This window comes from Sceloporus occidentalis, unplaced genomic scaffold (genome assembly GCF_023333645.1).
Source record: "Sceloporus occidentalis isolate IW3139 unplaced genomic scaffold, rSceOcc1.0.p SCAF_1, whole genome shotgun sequence".
Lineage (NCBI taxonomy): Eukaryota > Metazoa > Chordata > Lepidosauria > Squamata > Phrynosomatidae > Sceloporus > Sceloporus occidentalis.
The window spans coordinates 9393812-9414177 of record NW_028316981.1 but is presented as its reverse complement, the minus strand read 5'-3'; the positions used below and the strand labels follow the sequence as shown (position 1 = coordinate 9414177).

Here is a 20366-nt window from a genome sequence, read left to right as displayed (position 1 = left end):
TGTGGTGGCCTAAGGCCCCAGCCCATGTCCTCCTGGAAGAATTTCAATAAGGAAAAGACTGAGGGTTTCAGGGAGTCCTGAAGGACCTCCATGCTAATTAATATGTTATAGAACAGTGTTTCCCAGGATATCTGGTCTGAGGAAACAGCAATAGTTTCCATTGTTTTATGGGAGTCTAAGCGGAGTAGCAGGTCTGGCAAGGGACTGCCACTTCAACTAGTATTGGTATAGAGGGCTCACCCTGAGACTGGCAGGAATGTTAGGCATGGGTGCCCTTTGTTCCATGGCCCAATCCTATTTTTCCCTTAGTATTCAGTCTAGGGAAAAACACAAGCTAGTGATCCCAATGGGGAAAAGGATTGCCAGTTAAACCTCCAGGGTTTTAACTTGTCTAAAATGTGGATTATGTGACCTATCAGAATAGAACCTGATCCCATCTGGACCTATGCCATCTTCCACCCGATCACTGGCGATAGCAATGAAGGTGATATTAAGGTGATTTAATTTGTAGCAATGAAGACTTACCACTCTGAAAGAGGAATGTTAATGTCTGACTACCACCTAATAATTCTGAACAATGTGCAATTCTTTACTGGAACATCTGTGCACCTGTGTAAAATAAGACTAATTCCATGGTTAGGCAAGAGGGAGACTGGGTTAACCTTTATCTCATAGACCTCGGTGAGTCCATGCAGAAGTGTGGATGCACTCTGTGTTAACAGGGCCTGCTGTCAGAATTAAGTCTTATTTCATCTGAGGAAGAACTTTAGACAAAACTTTAGACTTTAAAAATCATCCAACTCTATGTAGGAGACTATCATCAACCTATAGGAAGGCTGAGGGGTCTCTCAGCTGAATGAGCTGCTGGTTATGGAGTCATGAAATGGGTAACCGAGGACTCGGCAAGGATAATACTCTGCTTTCCAGTTTGGAAGGGAGAAATTTCTCCACAAAAAATATGTTTTATTTTATATCCATTACATAAATACCTGTTTAACCTAAACCTGTTTAACCTAAACGAATATAAGTCTCCAGGACCAGATGAACTACATCCAAGGGTATTAAAAGAACTGGCAAATGTAATATCGGAGCCATTGGCAATAATCTTTGAGAAGTCCTGGAGAACAGGAGAAGTGCCAGCAGACTGGAGGAGGGCAAACATCCCCATCTTCAAAAAGGGGAAAAAGAGGATCCAAACAATTATCGTCCAGTTAGTCTGACATCGATACCAAGCTGACATGCTAGTGATGCCTAACAAATGTGCATGGTGGCTTCCATGTGGCCACTCTGATGGTCTCTGCTATCGGACCTATGATGGCTCGAGGTGCTCATGTACCTGCACTCTCTGGTATAGGTGACTTAGTCTGTGGTGGTGACCCCCAATGATTCATGGCAGGTAGTAATGGAGGGCCTGATCCCCCTGCTAGACGTGGAGGTTGATGCCTTCTTGCCCTTGGAATAAGGCTGAAAAGAGACAAAATGGGGCATAGAGGAACAAAAGTGTTGAGAAGAGAAGTTTCCATATCTTCTGGAAAGTGACCCCCATGAACCCTGTCCCTAAAGGGGGGGGGGCAGGTTTTGAGGAGAGAGTCATCGACAAAGCCGAGACCTTTCTCCAATCCTGGGAGCCCTTGCCATATTAAAATCTTTATTCACGCTTCCAAGGCATCAAGAAAAAAGAGAAAAGGAAACGGACTGGAGCGAAGATGATGCAGAGCAACAGCAAACACATCCTACTAGAGTGATAGGCAAGACAAGACTGGCCTTCTAGGGTTAGCTCCATCCACATGGGGTCACCAGAAGGCCTTTTTTCCTGTCTGCCTATTGGAGTGAGTGGGAGGAACATAACCCAAACTACAGGATGTGGGGATCTTATCTACTGGGAAATGACTCTGACATAAAATGTTGATAATTTTACTGGTAGATTTGCCATTAATGGATTAATCATGTATCATCAAACCTCCTTGTAGAAACCATAAAACAAAAGAATGTGCTTCATGATTCTACTTCTGATGACTGCAGGAATATAATCTTGCAGTATGAGGAACAGCAGCAAACCTAACTCCCAACATTTCAGAAGGAAAGGCATTAAATCTGGCCTTGGTAAAGTCTACAATAATAAAAAGGCCTAACATATTGTTTAATCAATGTGCTTGATGAAAAGGATAAATTTAAATGGGCTCAATGGGCACAAAACCAATATCCCACAGTCATTGCTTTACTTGTTCAAAAGCAGTGTTATGCTCCTGACGTAAAAGAGGTCTGATGACTGATCACTTGAAATACCTTTGGGGCAACAAGCTTTGACCATCCATAGATAGAAATATAAACTTGTGCCCAATTTCAAAATATTAACCGTGCGCCAACATTTTAGTTTGCAATGCAAGCCCTTGCCATTAGAGGGCATTCCCCTGTTTCAAAAACTAAAACTCTATTAGGAATATGTCTGGGAATTTGAAAGAGAGCTAAAAAATTTAGCCTGAAGATTATTGAACGCCTGATGTGATTTCCCCCTGTTTCTCCATCCCAGGCATCTCTCCTGTATGAGTTGCTTCCTGACAGGTGAGGTGCATCTTCTGGGTGAATTGTTTCCCACACTCCAGGTACTTAAATGGTTTCTCTCCTGTGTGAGTTGTTTGATGAAGGGCGAGGGAGATATTCTGAGTGAAATCTTTTCCGCACTCCAGGCATCTGAATGGCTTCTCTCCATTTTGATTTTTTTGATGATGAGTGAGATCTGTCTTCTTAATAAAACTTTCTTCACACTCCAAGCATTTAAGTGGCTTCACCCCCGTGTGAGTTGCTTGATAAAGGGTGAGGTGTTTCTTCTGAATGAAACCTTTTCAATACTGTAAACATTTAAATTACTTTTCACCCTTGTGATATTTTTGATGATGAATGAGATCCATGTCCTTAATAAAACTATTCCCACACTCCAGGCATTTAAATGGCTTCTACTCTGTGTGAGTTGCTTGATGTCGAGTGTGGTCTGTCCTCCGAATAAAACCTTTTCCACATTCCAGGCATTTAAAGGGCTTCTCTCCTGTGTGAGTTGCTAGATGATAAGTGAGATCTGTCTTCCGAATAAAACCTTTCCCACACTTCAGACATTTAAATGGTTTCTCTCCTGTGTGAGTTGCTTGATGATAGGCAAGATCTCTCTTTTGAAAATAACTTTTTCCACATTCCAGGCATTTAAATGGTCTCTTTCCTGTGTGAACTGCTTGATGATAGTGGAGAGACCTCTTCTGAATAAAACTTTTCCCACACTCCAGACATTTAAATGGTTTCTCCCCTGTGTGAGTTGCTTGATGTCGAGCGAGGTCTGTCTTCTGAATAAAACCTTTCCCACACTCCAGACATTTAAATGGCTTCTTTCCTGTGTGCACTGCTTGATGACGGACGAGGTGTGTTTTTCGAATGAAATGTTGTCCACACTCATGGCATTTAAATGGCTTCTCTCTTGTGTGAGTTGCTATATGATAAGTGAGATGTGTCTTCTGACTGAAACTTTTCAGACAACCCAAACATTTAAATGGCTTCTCCCCTGTGTGAGTTGCTTGATGTAGAGTGAGGCCTGCCTTCCAAACAAATGCTTTCCCACACTCCAGGCATTTAAATGGTTTCTCTCCTGTGTGAGTTGCTTGATGTCGAGTGAGACCTATCTTCTGACTAAAAACTTTCTCACATTCCAGGCATTTAAATGGTTTCTCTCCTGTGTGAGTTGCTTGATGTCGAGTGAGACCTATCTTCTGACTAAAAACTTTCTCACATTCCAGGCATTTAAATGGTTTCTCCCCTGTGTGAGTTGCTTGATGTCGAGTGAGACCTATCTTCTGAATAAAAACTTTCTCACATTCCAGGCATTTAAATGGCTTCTCCCCTGTGTGAGTTGCTTGATGTAGAGTGAGGCCTGCCTTCCAAACAAATGCTTCCCCACACTCCAGGCATTTAAATGGTTTCTCTCCTGTGTGAGTTGCTTGATGACGAGTGAGGTTTATCTTCTCAATAAAAGCTTTCCCACACTCCAGGCATTTAAATGGCTTCTTCCCTGTGTGTGCTGCTTGATGACACATGAAATGCACCTTCCGAAGAAAAGCTTTCCCACACTCAAGGCATTTAAATGGTTTCTCTCCTGTGTGAGTTGCTTGATGATAGGTGAGGTGTTTCTTCTGGCTGAAATTTTTCCCACACTCCAGACATTTAAATGGCTTCTCCCCTGTGTGAGCTGCTTGATGTCGAGCGAGGTCTATCTTCTGAATAAAACCTTTCCCACACTCGAGACATTTAAATGGCTTCTTTCCTGTGTGCACTGCTTGATGACGGATGAGGTGTGTTTTCCGAATGAAATGTTGTCCACACTCATGGCATTTAAATGGCTTCTCTCTTGTGTGAGTTGCTATATGATGAGTGAGATGTGTCTTCTGACTGAAACTTTTCAGACAACCCAAACATTTAAATGGTTTCTCACCTACATGAGTTTTTTGATGACAAACGAGGTATCTTTTCCAAATGAAACCCCTTCCCTTTCCAGAAATATTACCTTTCTTTTTAATATCAGTTTTTCTTTCCTTCTCATTTAACTGGTTGCACTGGTCTCTTTGCAACAATGCTTGGCATGTTTCCTCTTCATATTCATTCAGTTGGCCATCATTGCCTGGAAGAAAGAGAAAATACTGCTAAGAACTCAAGAAAGAAATGGAAGGCAGCTGTGAATACCACTTAGAGCAGACAAGTCTAAAAACTTTGGTATTATATCTACTGGTAATCTCCGTTCATTCCACTGCCTATCCTCTTAAACACAAGTCTCTTGGTTTCACTCTTCTGATGTTCCTTTCCCATTGTAACCCTCTAGGCAGGGAATGTCTGATCTCAATTAAGCTGTTCCAGAAGGAGAGGAACCATCTCACAGACAGAGCAGATTGTGCTGGATGGCATTAATTCAGAATGAGTATTGTGCAGCAAGAGGTTTTTTTTGGGGTGTGTGTGTTTTTAGTCCCTCAAAACTAGGGATCAAGATCTAGCTGTTACACACATCATGTAATGCTGAAATACAGTCTGAAGCATTGATGTAAAGAATAAACTTTAAAGCATCTATCTATGTAATTAAGGTGTAAATAATACCCAGCATATTAATGGCTTTATGACAAATTTGTCTGGAATTACAGCAGCTGGAGAAACTTTTCCAGATCATGCGAAACTTGGACTGTTTTGGCAGGTCTTCTAAAATGCTTTACAAGTTACAGGAGATGTTTCTTTACAAGATGCTATTATTCAAATTGTTGAATTTCAAAATAGGCAAAACTCGATGGAAGACAATATTACAAAAACAACAGACAGAATTTGGTACAGAGGATTTGAAAAAGACTTCCTTCTCTTGTAAATCACATAGAAGCAATGTTAACAAATCAAAGACTACAGCTGAGTTGCAAAAGCTGCTTTTATTACTATTATTGATGATTTCTGCAGATACACATATACTTATCTTCTCAGAGACAAGAGTCAAGCATTTCCAAAATTCAAAGAGTACTTTAATTGAGTCTCTAAAAAAACTGGCTATAAACTAAAGAATCTGCACACAGACAACAGAACTGAATTTGTCAATGCTGAATTTGATGAATTTTTGAAATAACATGGTATTGAACATCAGACTACACAGGCTTCTTCTCCAGAGCAAAATGGCATGATAGAGAGAATGAACAGAACTCTCAGGGAGATGGCAGTAACCATGCTTTTGGAGGCTAATATGCCTTGGTACTATTGGTCTGGAGCAATCGTGGCTGTTACTTACCTGTGCAACAGACTGCCAACTAAATCCAAAGATGTAACCCCATTCCACTTGTGGCATGGAGTTGAACTAAAATTAAACCATCTGAAAGTTTTTGGAAGCAAAGCATTTACCTATATTCCCAAACAGAAAAAAGGCAAACTTGATTGCAGAAGTGAAGAGGGAGTTTTTGTTGAATTATGCTAGAAATAGTTACAGAATTCTAAATCCAAATGGATGCACAATAAAATTAGCCCAAATCTAATTAAAACTAAGATGTTTGTTAAGATTTCTTTGCAGAAGAAAAAGACACCCACCAGCAACCAAAACAAGTCGAGTTATTTAGTCCTTCAAAGACGGCAGGCAGCAACACTCAATTTCTGCGTCACAATAGCAAACCCAACCTTTTGCCAGCTTCAAAAGGAGCAGCTTTGTACAACTCCTTTTGGAGCCAGCTAAATGCCAGATCAGGGCTGCAGCACACAGTTGCTACAGCCCTGATCAAGTGCTCAAAGGTACGGTGGTAAGTCGCTCCTTTGGGGCTGTCTGCTTCACCCCTCTGTCAAGCAAAATTATTTTTCTGTTGTCTAAAATCATATTACACCAACAATCTCCTGCAAAATATGTTGATATCACATCTTATTTACATTATACATCATAGAAAACACAAATACATAGTTTACATACCGTTACATTTTTTAGTATGTTCACTTCAGTGTAGTTTTCACTAAGCCAAGCATGGTCACCATTTCCTCATGCTTTTGTATAGGTAATGCGCTTTGGTGAATATGCCAGTCATGTTTCTCTCAGATGCACAGTGCTCAAGTCTTGTGACACTTTCATATACCATTTGTCTTGACGTTTGTATACCTGACACCTATGTACTTTGCCCTGCTCTTTAGGTTCTTAGCAATGCATGCCTGAGAAACTTCATGCACCTTGATGCACCTCATAATTTTCTCCTAGGTCCTGCAACAACTGTCTAAACTGCTCTGCCTCACCAGCTAATTCTGACAGAGCTGCAAACTTCACTTCTGCAGTGGAAAGCACCACACTAGTCTGCTTCCTACACCTCCATGCTACTACATTATCAACATGTTTGTCTACAATTCCACTAACAGATTACCTGTCACCTTCCTCTGAAAAAGAGCTGTCTGCACAACAGTCCAGTTCAGCATCACTCTTTGCAATCTTAAGGCACATCTCCCGTGTACCCTTCACCATTTTAGTCGCCCTTCTTTGGACATGCTCCAGTTTCTCAACATGCTTTTTAAATTGTGGTGCCCAGAAATGGACACAATATTCCAGGTGGGGCCTGACCAGAGCAGAATAGAGTGGCACTATTACTTCCTTGGATCTAGACACTATACTTCTATTGATGCAGCCTAAAATCACATTGGCCTTGTTAGCTGCCGCATCACACTGTTGACTCATGTTCAATTTGTGGTCTACTTGAAAGGGATCTGGGAGTCCAAGAGTCTGGAAGTCATGTCCTATGAGGAACAACTTAGGGAGCTGGGGATGTTCAGCCTGGAGAAGAGAAGATTAAGAGGTGATATGATAGCCCTGTTTAAATACTTGAAGGGATGTCATTGAGAAGCGAGCTAGCTTGTTTTCTGTTGCTCCAGAGACTAGGACCCGGAGCAATGGATGCAAGCTACAGGAAAAGAGATTCCAGCTCAACATTAGGAGGAACCTCTTGACAGTAAGGGCTGTTCGACAGTGGAACCAACTCCCTCGGTGTGCAGTGGAGACTCCTTCCTTAGAGGTTTTTAAAAAGAGGCTGGATGGTCATCTATCGGGGATGCTTTGATTTGAATTTCCTGCATGGCAAGGGGTTGGACTGGATGGCCCTTGTGGTCTCTTCCAACTCTATGATTCTATGAAGACACTCCCTCAGAGAGTGGTGGAGTCTCCTTCCTTGGAGGCCTTTAAACTCAGGCTGAATGGCCATCTGTTGGGTATGCTTTGATTGAGAGTTCCTGCATGGCAGGGGGTTGGACTAGATGGCCGTTGTGGTGTCTTCCAATTGTATGATTCTATGGTCCTATGATTCTAGAATATTAAGTAGACAAGGTGAGTTTTTGGTTGCCTATATTGAAGATATTGGCATGTATTGCCAAACCTGGAAGGACAACATGAAGAACTTGGAGCAAGTGCGTGAGGGAATTAGGATGACTGGTCTTACAATCAAAGTTCCAAAATGTCATGTGGGAAAGACAGAAATTACGTATTTGTGATACATTGTAGGAAGCAACCACCTAAAACCTGAATTAGGATGACGGGTTTAAGGTGGGCACTGATGGTTTATTTATTTATTTATTTGTTCTATTTTTATCCTGCCTTTCTCTCAAAGTGGGACCCAAGGTGGCTAACAACAAATATAACACACAGCAATTAAAATGGTACAATAAAAAATGTCAAAAAATAAAAAAGTTACAAATATAGATTTTAAAACCTACAATGTTAAAATTTATCTAAAACCAACCCTCTCATCCCACAATAAAACCAAGCCTTCCAGATCTTTAAAAGCCTGTTTAAATAAAAATGTCTTTGCCTGCCTGCGAAAGGCCAACCGTGAGGGGCTGTGAGGCTTGGTGGGGTATTACAGGGCATGTATTCCTAATTTCACTACCTAGCTGTGCCACTGTCAAAGCTGACCAAAAAAAGTTACCCTGTCAAGGTAAATTGGACAATTTCTTCTCAGGGAGCTTTTGTAGGTACAGTGGACTCTTGGCTTACACGGGGAATCTGTTCCAGACCCCCCCCGCATAAGGCGAATAACGCATATGCTCGAGCACCATTCATTGTATTGCAGCGCGGCTTCAGTCTAAGCCGAAAGTCATGTATAATACGTCCGCATATAGTGTGGGCGCACCGTAGAGGTACAGATGGGCAACATCATCCTGTCATGTTTGTGAGTAAATGTTGTTGCCCCAGGAGAAACCTCTGGCCATAATGAAGGAGCGCTCAGCAATGGTCTGGGCTTTATAGAAATTGAAATCTTATCTATGGGAAGGTTTGTGTTATGAACAGACCATTCCCCACTATATTAGTTGAATCACATTAAAGATAATAATGGGAAACTACTACAATGGAGTCTCTTTCTCCAAGATTTTGATTTCAATAGGCAACATAGTAAAACTCAGGAAAATGTTGCAGCTGATGCACTCTCTAGGCAACCCAAAGAGGGAATGAAGATAAGTACTGATGTGTAATGAAAAACATTTGAATGAATAAGTATATCTGTGGATGGTACAAGAGAAGAGTGATGGAGTTCCAAGGGTAATGTTAACTTAGGAAGGTTATTGAATCATTAAAACTCTTTCCTCTTTGTTGAGATTTCTTTAGGAGACCTAAATCATTGCTGTACAGAGAATGATTTCCAAGGGGGGAAGTGTGAAGGAGACCCTTTGGAACATCTGCCTGGCAAGCAGCAATCAAACTTGACAGGAATGGTTTGTAGACGAAACGTCCAACCTATTCCAGTGGAAGCATATGGGAAAGGTAAGTACTCTGTGAAGAGAAAATCTGTCAGTTTAAAGAGGAGAGTTAGCAGAGAGAAACCTCAGAGAGAGGTTGAAGAGAGGTCTGAGCCACCAGCTTCAGATGGGAGGGGCTGGGATTGTGTGTAGTGATAGTAGATTCAGAGGAAATATTACCCGAAAGGGATACTATTTGTTATATAATAGGCTAGTGATCCAAAACCTGATATAACTAAAGGGTTATTGAGTTAGAACTTGATAAAGACATCTTATTATTATTGGTATAACAAAGGTTACAGTTTGTTTTCATATAATCACTAATACTAATATTATCTCTGTGTTAAATTATTCAGAAACACACTACCAACTACACCATCCTATTTGGACACTGAAATAAACATTGGGGTTCCAATACCTCTAAAAGAGACATTTAGGGCAATGCACCCTTTACTCACAGAAGGTCTCTAAATTAAATGACAAAAAAGGTTAACCAGGAAAGTCTGGTACTTGTAAATATGCAATTTATGGATATTCACAAGTACATGACTTTCCTGTTTAGTCTTTTTTGTTCCTAGACCTCAGATACAAAGAGGTGTCTGGTGATTGTAGGTAGGAGATAATGCTGAGGAAAAGACAGGAACAGGGCTTTTTATTAAGGTAAGACTGACAACTAGTTTAAGGAGGAATAAGATACTCTTCCTGCCTGTCATATCACTCTAAGTTGGAAATGACTTGAAGGCACAGGAAGAACAAAGAGACCCAGGAGAAAACCTTTTTGAGTTAAGTTTGGATTAATATCTCAGTAGAAGATGCACTGTAATGCTGATTCTCCATTGAAACTAACTAGCTCTTCCCTCCATACCAGGACTTGGCTTTCTTCTTCTCTTTCAAGGAAAGCCTGGGCAACTGATAGTAGCCACTTCTTTCATGTCCTCCCTTCACTGAAACATTATGCCTTTCTATCTTTTGAGGATTCACTGAGAGCAAAGGGACTTAAATACCTAGTGGGACAAGAAAGCAAGGTGTGGCTGGGAGCGTCGCCCTGCCCAGCACCATCGGGCTAATTGCGGCCAGGAGGACATTTGCCACCTGCCAGCACCACCGGGCTTGTTAGGAGGACCCTCGCCGCCAGCCCAGCACCACCGGGCCTTTTCCAGCGGTTTGGAGGACTCTGGCCGCTTGAAAGCGGCGCTTTAAGGAGGGGGAGGAGCCTGGTGGCAGCGGGCTCTTTAAAACGCCGGCTTGTCGGCTCCCCTCCAGGAGCGTCGCCCTGCCCAGCACCATCGGGCTAACTGCGGCCAGGAGGTGTGTTTTTTTTTTTTAATCCTTGGGGGAGGAGGGAGTTTTTGAGGAAGGTTGGAAGCCAGCTTGTCAGGAGTTTGTAGACATGGTTTGTTTTTGGCTTGGGGAGGGTTCGGGAGGTGCGGCTGTGTTAAGCGGAGCTCCTATAGATGTAGTGTGGGGCAGGGGGAGATATAGCGGTAGGAGGGTGGAGACATATTGCAAGCGAAGGCGGGATCGATGCATAATATCTATCCCACCTTCCATCCACTCTCCTAACCAAAGAGGTCTGAGGGTCAGTCCAACTGTACCACAAGCCTTGTCTCTGCTCCTATGCAATGCCAGGTCGGTCAGAAATAAGACCCACATTATGTATGATCTTCTGGAAGATAAGAACTACGACCTGGCTTGCATTACTGAGACCTGGCTTGGGCCTGAGAGTGAAGCGGTGTGGGCACAGGCCCTCCCTGCCGGGTACTCAGTTAAGGACCAGATCAGGGGGAGTGGGCGGGGGGGGGGAGTGGCCTTGATCCATAAGAACATGCTTTCCCTCACCAGGAACCATGTGCGCCAGATTGACTCCATCGAGTGTATGTACTTGACCCTGAAGGCCAAGGACAAGTTAGGGATTCTGTTGGTCTACAGGCCACCCCGTGCGCTAACAGATTCCCTGGCCGAGCTGACACAGCTGGTCTCGGAGCTGGTGCTGGAGTCCCCTAGGCTTCTTGTCCTGGGGGACCTCAACATCCCCTTCGATGCCAGTTATGTTCCAACCGGTGCGGCTCGGGATTTCATGGCTACCATGACTGCCATGGGCTTGTCCCAATTGGTGACAGGGCCTACGCATTCTGCCGGTAATACACTCGATGTTGTCTTCTGTACGGACATGGAGTCTCCGTGGGCAGAGGTAACGAATACCTCTGCCCTGTCATGGACGGATCATTTCTTGGTTGAGGTGAGTATCAAGGCTGCTATCCAGATCCGCCCCGGGGGTGGCGGACCTATTCGAATGGTCCACCCTCGAAGGTTGATGGAACCCAAAAGGTTCCAGGAAGCCTTAGAGGGTTACTTGGTTGGAACTGACGGCGATTCTGTTGATGCCCTGTCTAACACCTGGGATACTGATCTCTCCAGGGCTATATACAGTATCGCTCCCAAGCGTCCTTTCCGGCCTGCTTCCAATAAAAAGCCCTGGTACACGGAAGATCTCAGGGCAAGGAAGCGGGCTGCGCAACGACTAGAGCGCAAATGGCGGAGACATCGGGACTTAGCCGACAAGACACTCCTAGAGTCTCATTTGAAGGCCTATGGAGTGGCAATAGGTGCAGCTAAGAATTCTTTCTATGCTGCACGTATTGCGTCCGCGGAGTCGCGTCCAGCAGAGCTGTTCAGGGTTGTGAGACAGCTTACTCAACTGGCTCCCCCCCGAACCCACTATTGGAGCCATCTAAAGCCTGCTGTGATGAGTTTAACAACTTCTTCGCGGATAAAATCTCTCGGCTAAGGGCTGATCTTGACGCTGTTATTGGTTCAGAATCAGGAGTAGAGGCGTCCAGAGCTTCCGTGGACTCAGTTATACTGGATCAGTTTGAGTCTGTTAGTACCGAGGATGTGGACAGGATCCTCAGCAGCGTTAGGAGGACGACCTGCTCTCTCGATCCCTGCCCTTCTTGGCTGGCAGTTCAAGGGGGAACGGCGATAGCAGAAATGTTGCGCCAAATTATCAATTCATCTTTCAGGGAGGGCTGTTTTCCATCTAATCTTAAAACGGCCATTGTTAAACCTTTGTTAAAAAAGCCCTCCCTAGACCCCCTAATTCGGAACAATTATCGGCCTGTGTCACTGCTGCCATTTCTAGGGAAAATGATCGAGAGGGCGGTTGCCTTCCAGCTTCAGAGGGTCTTGGAGGACACGGCTTATCTAGACCCATTTCAAACCGGCTTCCGGGCGGGCTATGGGGTTGAGACTGCCATGGTCGCCTTAGTCGATGATCTCCGTCTGGGCATGGACAGGGGTAGCGTGTCCCTGTTAGTGCTCTTGGACATCTCAGCGGCCTTCGATACCATCGACCATGGTATCCTTCTGGAGCGCCTGGGGGAGTTGGGTATCGGGGGCACTGCTTTGCAGTGGTTCCGTTCCTACCTCTCGGGTCGATTCCAGATGGTGGAGCTGGGGGACTGTCGCTCTGACAAGAGGGCCCTTACATCTGGGGTCCCTCAGGGAGCAATCTTGTCCCCTATGCTATTTAACATTTACATGAAGCCGCTGGGAGAGATCATCCGGAGACACGGGGTGCGGTGTTATCAGTACGCTGATGACACCCAAATAGTTTTCTCTGTGTCTCCAACTGCTGTAGTGACTAGGGATGGCATCTCTCCGCTCAATGCCTGTCTGGAGTCGGTAATGGGCTGGATGAGGGAAAACAGACTCAGCCTGAATCCAGGGAAAACGGAAGTACTAGTGATAGGTTCCCCTGGTCCCGGGAAGGAGGTTTGTCCACCTGTCCTGAACGGGGTCACACTGCCCGTGAAGGACACAGGTCGCAGCTTGGGGGTGCTTCTTGACTCGTCGCTCCACTTGACTCCAGGTGGATGCGACAGTTAGGGGCACCTGCTACCAGCTTCGGCTGATACGCCAGCTGCGACCCTACCTGGACCGGGGGAGCCTTGAAACAGTGGTACACGCGCTGGTAACCTTTCGACTTGATTTCTGTAATGCGCTCTACATGGGGCAACCCTTGTACCAAACCCAGAAGCTTCAGTTGGTTCAGAATATGGCAGCCAGGCTGGTCACTGGTTCTTCCAGGGTCAGCCACATAACACCTATCTTGAAAGATCTGCATTGGCTGCCTATTCGCTTCCGGGCGCAATACAAGGTGTTGGTCGCGACCTATAAAGCCCTAAATGGCTTGGGCCCAGAGTACTTGGAGGACCGCCTCTCCCCATATAATCCGCCCCGCACTCTCAGGTCAGGAGGGAGACAACTTCTGCGAGTTCCTGTGACGAGATTTGTAATAACTTCGCAGAGGGCTTTTTCGGTCGCTGCCACGCAGTCCTGGAACTCTCTCCCTATCGAGCTCCGCTCAGCCCTCTCCCTTGAGTCCTTTAAGAAGAATTTGAAGACCCATTTGTTTCGGCAAGCTTCCCTACCATGTCTTGAATTGTTATCTGCTCCTATAATGATGTCTGATCGTGTTTTAGCTAGGGGGTTTTATTGATGTTTTTATTGGTTTTAAGTTAGGAATGAATGATGGCTTTTATGATGTTGTATGGTTTTATCTTGGGGGGTTCCTATGTTATATAATGTATTGTTATTGTTTTTGTTATTATTGTTAACCGCTGTGATCATTAGAACGGCGGTATATAAATAAACCTTCATTCATTCATTCATTCATTCATTCATTCATTCTCCTTCTGCCTTCTCACTAGCCCTTAAACAATCCAGTCATTTTAACAGTGGCTAGATGGGGCCACAGCGACAGTTGCAAAAGGCAGATCAGGCCCTTGGAGGGGATACTGTTAGTGGGACTCCCAACATCCCACTCAATGGTCCAAGATTAGGAGTCTCAGGGTTACTCTTCAGCACTTGTCAGCTGTTCAACCACAAGAAAGAAGGAGCCTTACCTAGAGAGAACAGGATCCGCAGATTCTCCTCCATCACTTCCCGATGAAGGGCCCTTTGGTCTGGGTCCAGCAGGGCCCACTCCTCCTCCTTGAAATACACAGCCACCTCCTCAAAGGTCACCTGATGAAACAGAATCATATTGCTTCAGACTGCTCAAGAAAACTGAACTGCTTACAGGATGCCACCCCTAGGCCCCTCAAAGTGGCATGTTTGATGGAAAAAACAAAAGGGAAAACAAGATTCTGTGGGGACCAGATAGGAGTCAAAGGAAAAGGAGCACTTAGTCCACCCTTTTCTTGGCTCACTTGAGATCCTGTTCCCCACCTGGTCTAGTCTTGCAGAATCTGTTCTGAGTCCATCAGGATGATGACATGAGCTTGTACATATAGGTCCAGTCCTTATTCCACCTCCAGGGAGAACAGAGAACGAAAGAGAATGTTGTTAAACCTTCTTTATTCTTCCTCCTTCAAGGCCCTCCTATGTGTGTGCACAAAAAGAACTAGGAACTCACCGTAGAATCACAGTAATTCTGATGGGTAACAAATACCTGTTAATAAATATATGCAAAGCAAAGCAAGCATCCCATAGCAAATTAAACAGCCCCAAAACTGTTAACAAACTTGAAGGACCAAAACTGAGTTGAGAAGAGAACAGAGCGGAGTTGAAAGAAGTCCTGGTGCCTGGTTCTTCCCTGCATAGAAAAGAGAGAGGACTGAAGGTGGACTCTGGAGCTTTCTGATAATGAAGACATCATCCCAATAAAGCAGCCCTTCCATTCACCTTTTCTCCCTGATGAACATACATAGGTATTCATCAGGTAACCAAGCAGATTTGTTTCTAGGCATTACTGTATAAATATGTGCATAAGTCAACTGTATGTATAAATCGAGGGCAGGATTTGGGATATTTTGGTATGACCTGTGTGCAAGTTAAGCATAAAGCTTAGGGGCATGTAACAAACGACAAAAAAGACTAAGCAAAGGAAAAAGATGCCTAAAAGCTTTAAAAATTCCAGCAGGCATAACTGTTTTTGCTCACCCAAGGCTGGCTGGATGAGGAAGGAACTACAGTAAATTTTGGCTGTATAATGTGGAGCAGATGGCTACGAAAATGTGCCCATGCCAAATTGCCTGTAAGAATTCCACTCATTCCCACATCAAACTTTATTGCATTGTTTTCTGCAGACATACTAACTTTACTAGATATTGAAAGTCTATAGTGTTAAGGAAAATGCAACATGGGACATACAGTAGAAGAAATAAAACATGTATGTGAAAGTCACAGTGACTAAGCAAAAGCAATTAAGAAGCCACACAGGTGAAAAAGCTAATGTAATTTAGAAGGCTTGAATGCCAAGGACAGAATTGTAGAATGTACAATTGGAAACGCCTGAGATTCATTAAGCGTACAAGGTGAAATGATGAAATTCTTGAACTATGTGAGCCAATCAAAATGAGTATATACGCCCACTGGGTGGAAACTGACTAAGTGGGTGGTGTTTAACAATGGCTATAATAATTGCTATGATTGCCAATGTATTTTGTGGAGTAGATTGGAGTATTGGAGATTGTGGAGATTGTGATTTGTAGGGCATATAATATTTGTATATAGTAGAATAAAGTAGATCTTTTATATAAGACTACTGAGTTGTCTGGTGTCTTGAGTGAAGATACAAGAGCCAGCAGGATCCTGGAGAAGTCTGGAGACTTCTGAGGAAGAAGAGTGAGAAGGCTTGGAGAGTTTGTCAGGGTCTTCAGCCTATTCTCTGAAACTCTGCTGCTTTGGAAGAAAAGCATTAACCACTGACCAAAGCTGGTCAGCACCACTGCATAACAAGGTGGTGAGTTAGAGCCAGAGGTGAAGAGCTACAACTCCCATCATCCCTGACATATAGTTCTCCAGCTCTCCTTCAATATCCTCTCAGTGGCAATGTTGTTTAAAAACCTAGTTACACAGAGGATTAGAAGAAAAAGGCAGGCTGGATAGGCATAAAAAGTCCATTTAAAATATACTTCAGTCAGAGACTTTGTTAACTTAGACATGCTTCTACTTTTAAAGTGCTGGTTGGGCTATATAAAATGGTTCAAGTGCTGTAAGCCATAAAGCCCAGCTATTTCAGACGTAAGTCAAGCAGGAAACTAGACTCTTAGTCCTTACTTATTGAGGAGGACCTTCCTTCTCTGTCCTGCATGATCCACTTGGGATGGTGCCCTTGACTGTATTCAGAAGGATACTTCTTTATCTCAGGCATTTCTTCTGCAAACAAGTCCTGTAGAAGAAGAATTATGAAAAGAAAAGAGGACAAGGTGTTATGATACATCATCTTCACTTTAGATGAATTTCAGAGAAAAGCTGGTATGGGACGCCTTGTTTTATATGATGACAATGATGATTTGATTCATTTGTATCCTTTTGGGAGGGGACAGGGTTTGACAGGGGTTTACAGTAACTAGGACAAGTACGAAAAAACACAAATATAAATATATACACAAATAATATTTTTAAAATAATGTATTGAATTGAAACTATCAAAAGAGAATATAAGACAAGAATTAAACAACAGAAAAGCACCACACTAAAAGTGATTTCACTAAGTTTTCAGAAAGCTCTTTTCATCTGCGAGGGACTCAGTCTAATCCTCCCCAGAAAAGGTGATCCAGATCCCAAGGGCAGCCACTGAGAGTGCTCTATCCCTCGTTCCCATAAGATATGACCATGAGGAAGGTGGAGCACACTCATATGGGAGAATATAGCCTGAACCAAAGCCAGGAGAGCTTACCAGCAATGGGTCTTAAACTGTGGGGTGGTGCCCAATTGGGGCTTAAGACTTGAGGCCCTGATCCTTCCTCCTCCTCCTCTTCTCAAACTTTTTTATGAGCAAAATTTAAACATACCTCAAGTTAAATATTGCATTTACTTAAAGCTGTTCAAATTTGAATAATATTATTTCCTTATGAAAAATTAATGCATGAAAATACATGAATGTGAGAATGAAAATGCACATGCTAAATAAGCCAAATATTTTTATTGATATGCTACAGGGGGAGGGGGGGGGGGGGAAATCTAAAGATAGATGTAAAGAGGGGTCACAAGGGCAAAAGGTTTAGGTTCCAGAGCCATGAATTGTGGCTGGAACTGAACCAATAACTAGCAAAGCTGTTTAAAAAGGGAGTACAGTGGTACCCCGGGATACGAATTGCTCGCGTTACGAAATTTCCAGGGTACGAAAAAGTTAGATAGGAAAAAACTGTTCCGGGTTACGAAGATTTTTTCGGGTTACGAAATTTTTTTCGGCGCGAAATTCAAATCTGAAAGCGCGGCTAGCGGGCGGCTAGCGGCTTTCCAGCGCCTTTTCGGGTTGCGAAATTTATCGGGTTACGAACGGCGCCGCGGAACGAATTAATTTCGTAACTCGAGGTAGCACTGTACTGGGTTCCCTGTAAACAACAGATTAACCAAGAAAATCAGGTACTGAACGATATCACTATACAACTACGAACCATGAAAAGCGCATGTCTACTGCGGTATGGTTTAGGTATATAAAAATGATTGTATAAATCACCAAAGGGAAAATGAGAAACAACAGAACATCCATAATAAAGTCTATTCAAATTTATAAAACCGGAAATCTGAAGATCCTGTAGCTTGAAAGACTGGGAGATCCTGTAGCTTGAGGTTTGGAATCCTGTAACTTTTCAAGAACCTGAGGTTTGGAGATTCTAGGATTTCAACAATCTTGAAAATAATTATGTACAACATAAAATTGAAATTTGTGGCATCTAGGAATTGAAGAGACGGTGATTTCCAGAAATCTTTACAACTGTTTCAAAGGATCTTCATCAAACCATGCTTCTTATAGAAAGCCCATACTGAATCCTGAAGGCATTTGGGATTATTTTCTCCTTTAGAATGAGAATGTGTATTAAGCCTTCTCTCAAAGCATGGTCCAGAACACACTGCAGATATAATCCAATCTAACACCACTTTAACTGCCCTGGCTCAATGCTAGGGAATTCTGGGAACTGTAGTCTTGTGAGACATTTAGCCTTCTCTGTCAGAATGCTCTGCAGCCACAATAAACTACAGTCCTGTATAGATGGGCCTTTTAGTATACTCCATACGTACCAGGGTTGCCTGGGGGCGTCTCTTTTAGATGCCCGCAACCCGAGTACGTACAGAGTATGTACAAAATGGGCACCGCCATTATAACATCACGGCTGCGCCGCCTCCACATGGGTTTATGTCACTGGCACAGCCTTTACAAGGCCGTGCCAGCAACACAATTGAGAAAGGGGCCCTTTCCCCACCGCTGTTGGGTGTCCTTGGGGCATAAAGCCCCATGGGCACCCCTTTCCAGGCCGTGGGGAAGCGGCCATGGGGAAGCTGCCACTATACCAGCTGAGTCCCCGATCTGTTGGGGAAAGGGGCGGGTACAGACTGCCGCAAATGGGCGGTCTGTAAACTGCCTACAATTCCCAGAATTCCTTAGAACTAAAACAAGGGAGTGAAAGTGGTCTCAAGTTAGATTATTTCTGCAGTATGTACTGGAACTAAACCTGGCTGCAAACTGTGTCTTCTGGGGAAAGGCAATCCCATTCAACACAGGCTGTATCCCTACTCCTCGATCTGCTTTTGACTGACCAGCAGGGCTTCTTTCCAGACTGTTTTAAGATAGCTTAAACATCCCTTTTAAAAAAAGGTTATGGCCCCTCAAAATGACCGGAATGTAATGAGCTCACCTGCTCCTCTTTCGGCTTTTTCTCCTCTGCCTGGCTCAGGAGGAAGGACTCTGCCAAGGCCACTGCTTGGGAGGTTGTCTCCGCTCCACACTCTCGAACCCAGCTCCCCATCTCTGGGGGAAGGACGGCCAGGAACTGCTCCAGGATCACCAGGTCCATCATCTCAGCCTTGGTGTGTGTCTCTGGCTTCAGCCACTGACAGCAGAGATTGTGGAGCTGGCTGCAAACCTTTCGGGGCTCTAAAGCCTCCTCCTGGAAGACATACTGCCTGAAGTGCTGGCGCTGGACCTCAGAACTGAGCATCTTCTCCGCCAAGCTCCTCTGCGTGGCTCCTATGGAAAGACGCAAGGCTCTTCTCTTCTGTCCTTAGACTGACCAGTGTGAAATTCTCTCCTAACTTATGGCAGACTTAGTTCGCCATCAGTGCAGCTGGGCATCTTCCCAGATGGCAGAGAAGCTCATTCCTCTTTTACTGGATTCTGTCTCAGGTGAAATTACTGGGGACACCAAGGCCTACAAAGAGAACAAGACATCATGTGAATGTGCTGCTCTAAAGACTCTCTTGAGAAGGTGATGTTTTACAGCCAAATCCAAACTGAAAAGTGCTTCTTGCCTCTGTAAAGAAAGGTCCAACATACACTGCAGAAATAATCCAATATGAGAGTGGTTTAAGTGCACTGGCTCAGTGTGAGGGAATGGGGGGAACCGTTTCGTCAGAGAGCGCTGTGCCACAGTATAGTTGTTCCTTCCGGTTCACAGGGGATCCATTCTGGACACACACACACACAAGTCAGAAAAACTACAAATATGGGGGCCCCATTCTTTTTAAAGGCTGCATGCCCTCCTGTGTGAGCCATTTTGTCCCTCCTGGCTTCCCATCCACAGAAATTCAACACCGCGAATGAGAAGCCAGCGAATCCAGAGATGTGACTGTACAACTCCCAGGATTCCCTGGCACTGAACCAGGGACAGCTAAAGTGGTCTGAGGTTTCCTCCCTCTCAAAGTCACTGAGCAGAGGCAGTGTCTGTGTGGTTCTTCCCCCTTCGTAGCAACAAACCGAGAATATCGTCCATATTTTCAATGCAATCTCCTTCCATTTGCTCTTTCCTTCTTCACAGAATCCTATAGTTGGAAGAGACCAAAGGGCCCTGATCCAGTCCAACCCCATTCTGCCATGCAGGAACTTCCAATCAAAGCAATCCCCATCGATAGACGGCCATCCAGCCTCTGCTTAAAGACCTCCAAATAAATTTTATTATATCTCTGTGAGGCAGAAATGGAGGTGCTGTTCTTTAAAACTTTCCCTCCCTCCTTGCCTCCAAGGCCTTTTGCTGACCCTGACCAAATCCAACCTGGAAAGTGGTTTTCTCCTCCTGAAGACAATGAGGGAAAGCAGGGGGTCTGTTTCTGTGTCTTTTCCTTTCCTTCTGAACCACAAAAGCCCCCATTTCCAATGCCCTTCCCTCCCT

At 44.1% G+C, this 20366-nt stretch overlaps 1 pseudogene across 1 annotated transcript in view; it reads right to left on the bottom strand.

Annotated features, from left to right (window-relative positions):
• LOC149320646 (uncharacterized) overlaps window positions 1–19850 on the bottom strand; it is a 39366-nt pseudogene extending 19516 nt beyond the window's left edge. The window contains exons 1-6 of the transcript XR_016278103.1: window positions 19510–19850; window positions 18897–19409; window positions 16315–16426; window positions 14482–14567; window positions 14157–14277; window positions 2493–4657 (exon numbers count right to left, since the gene is read on the bottom strand). The product of XR_016278103.1 is annotated as an uncharacterized LOC149320646 (transcript). The remainder of the gene's footprint in view (window positions 1–2492; window positions 4658–14156; window positions 14278–14481; window positions 14568–16314; window positions 16427–18896; window positions 19410–19509) is intronic.
• Between the last annotated feature and the right edge of the window lie 516 nt (window positions 19851–20366).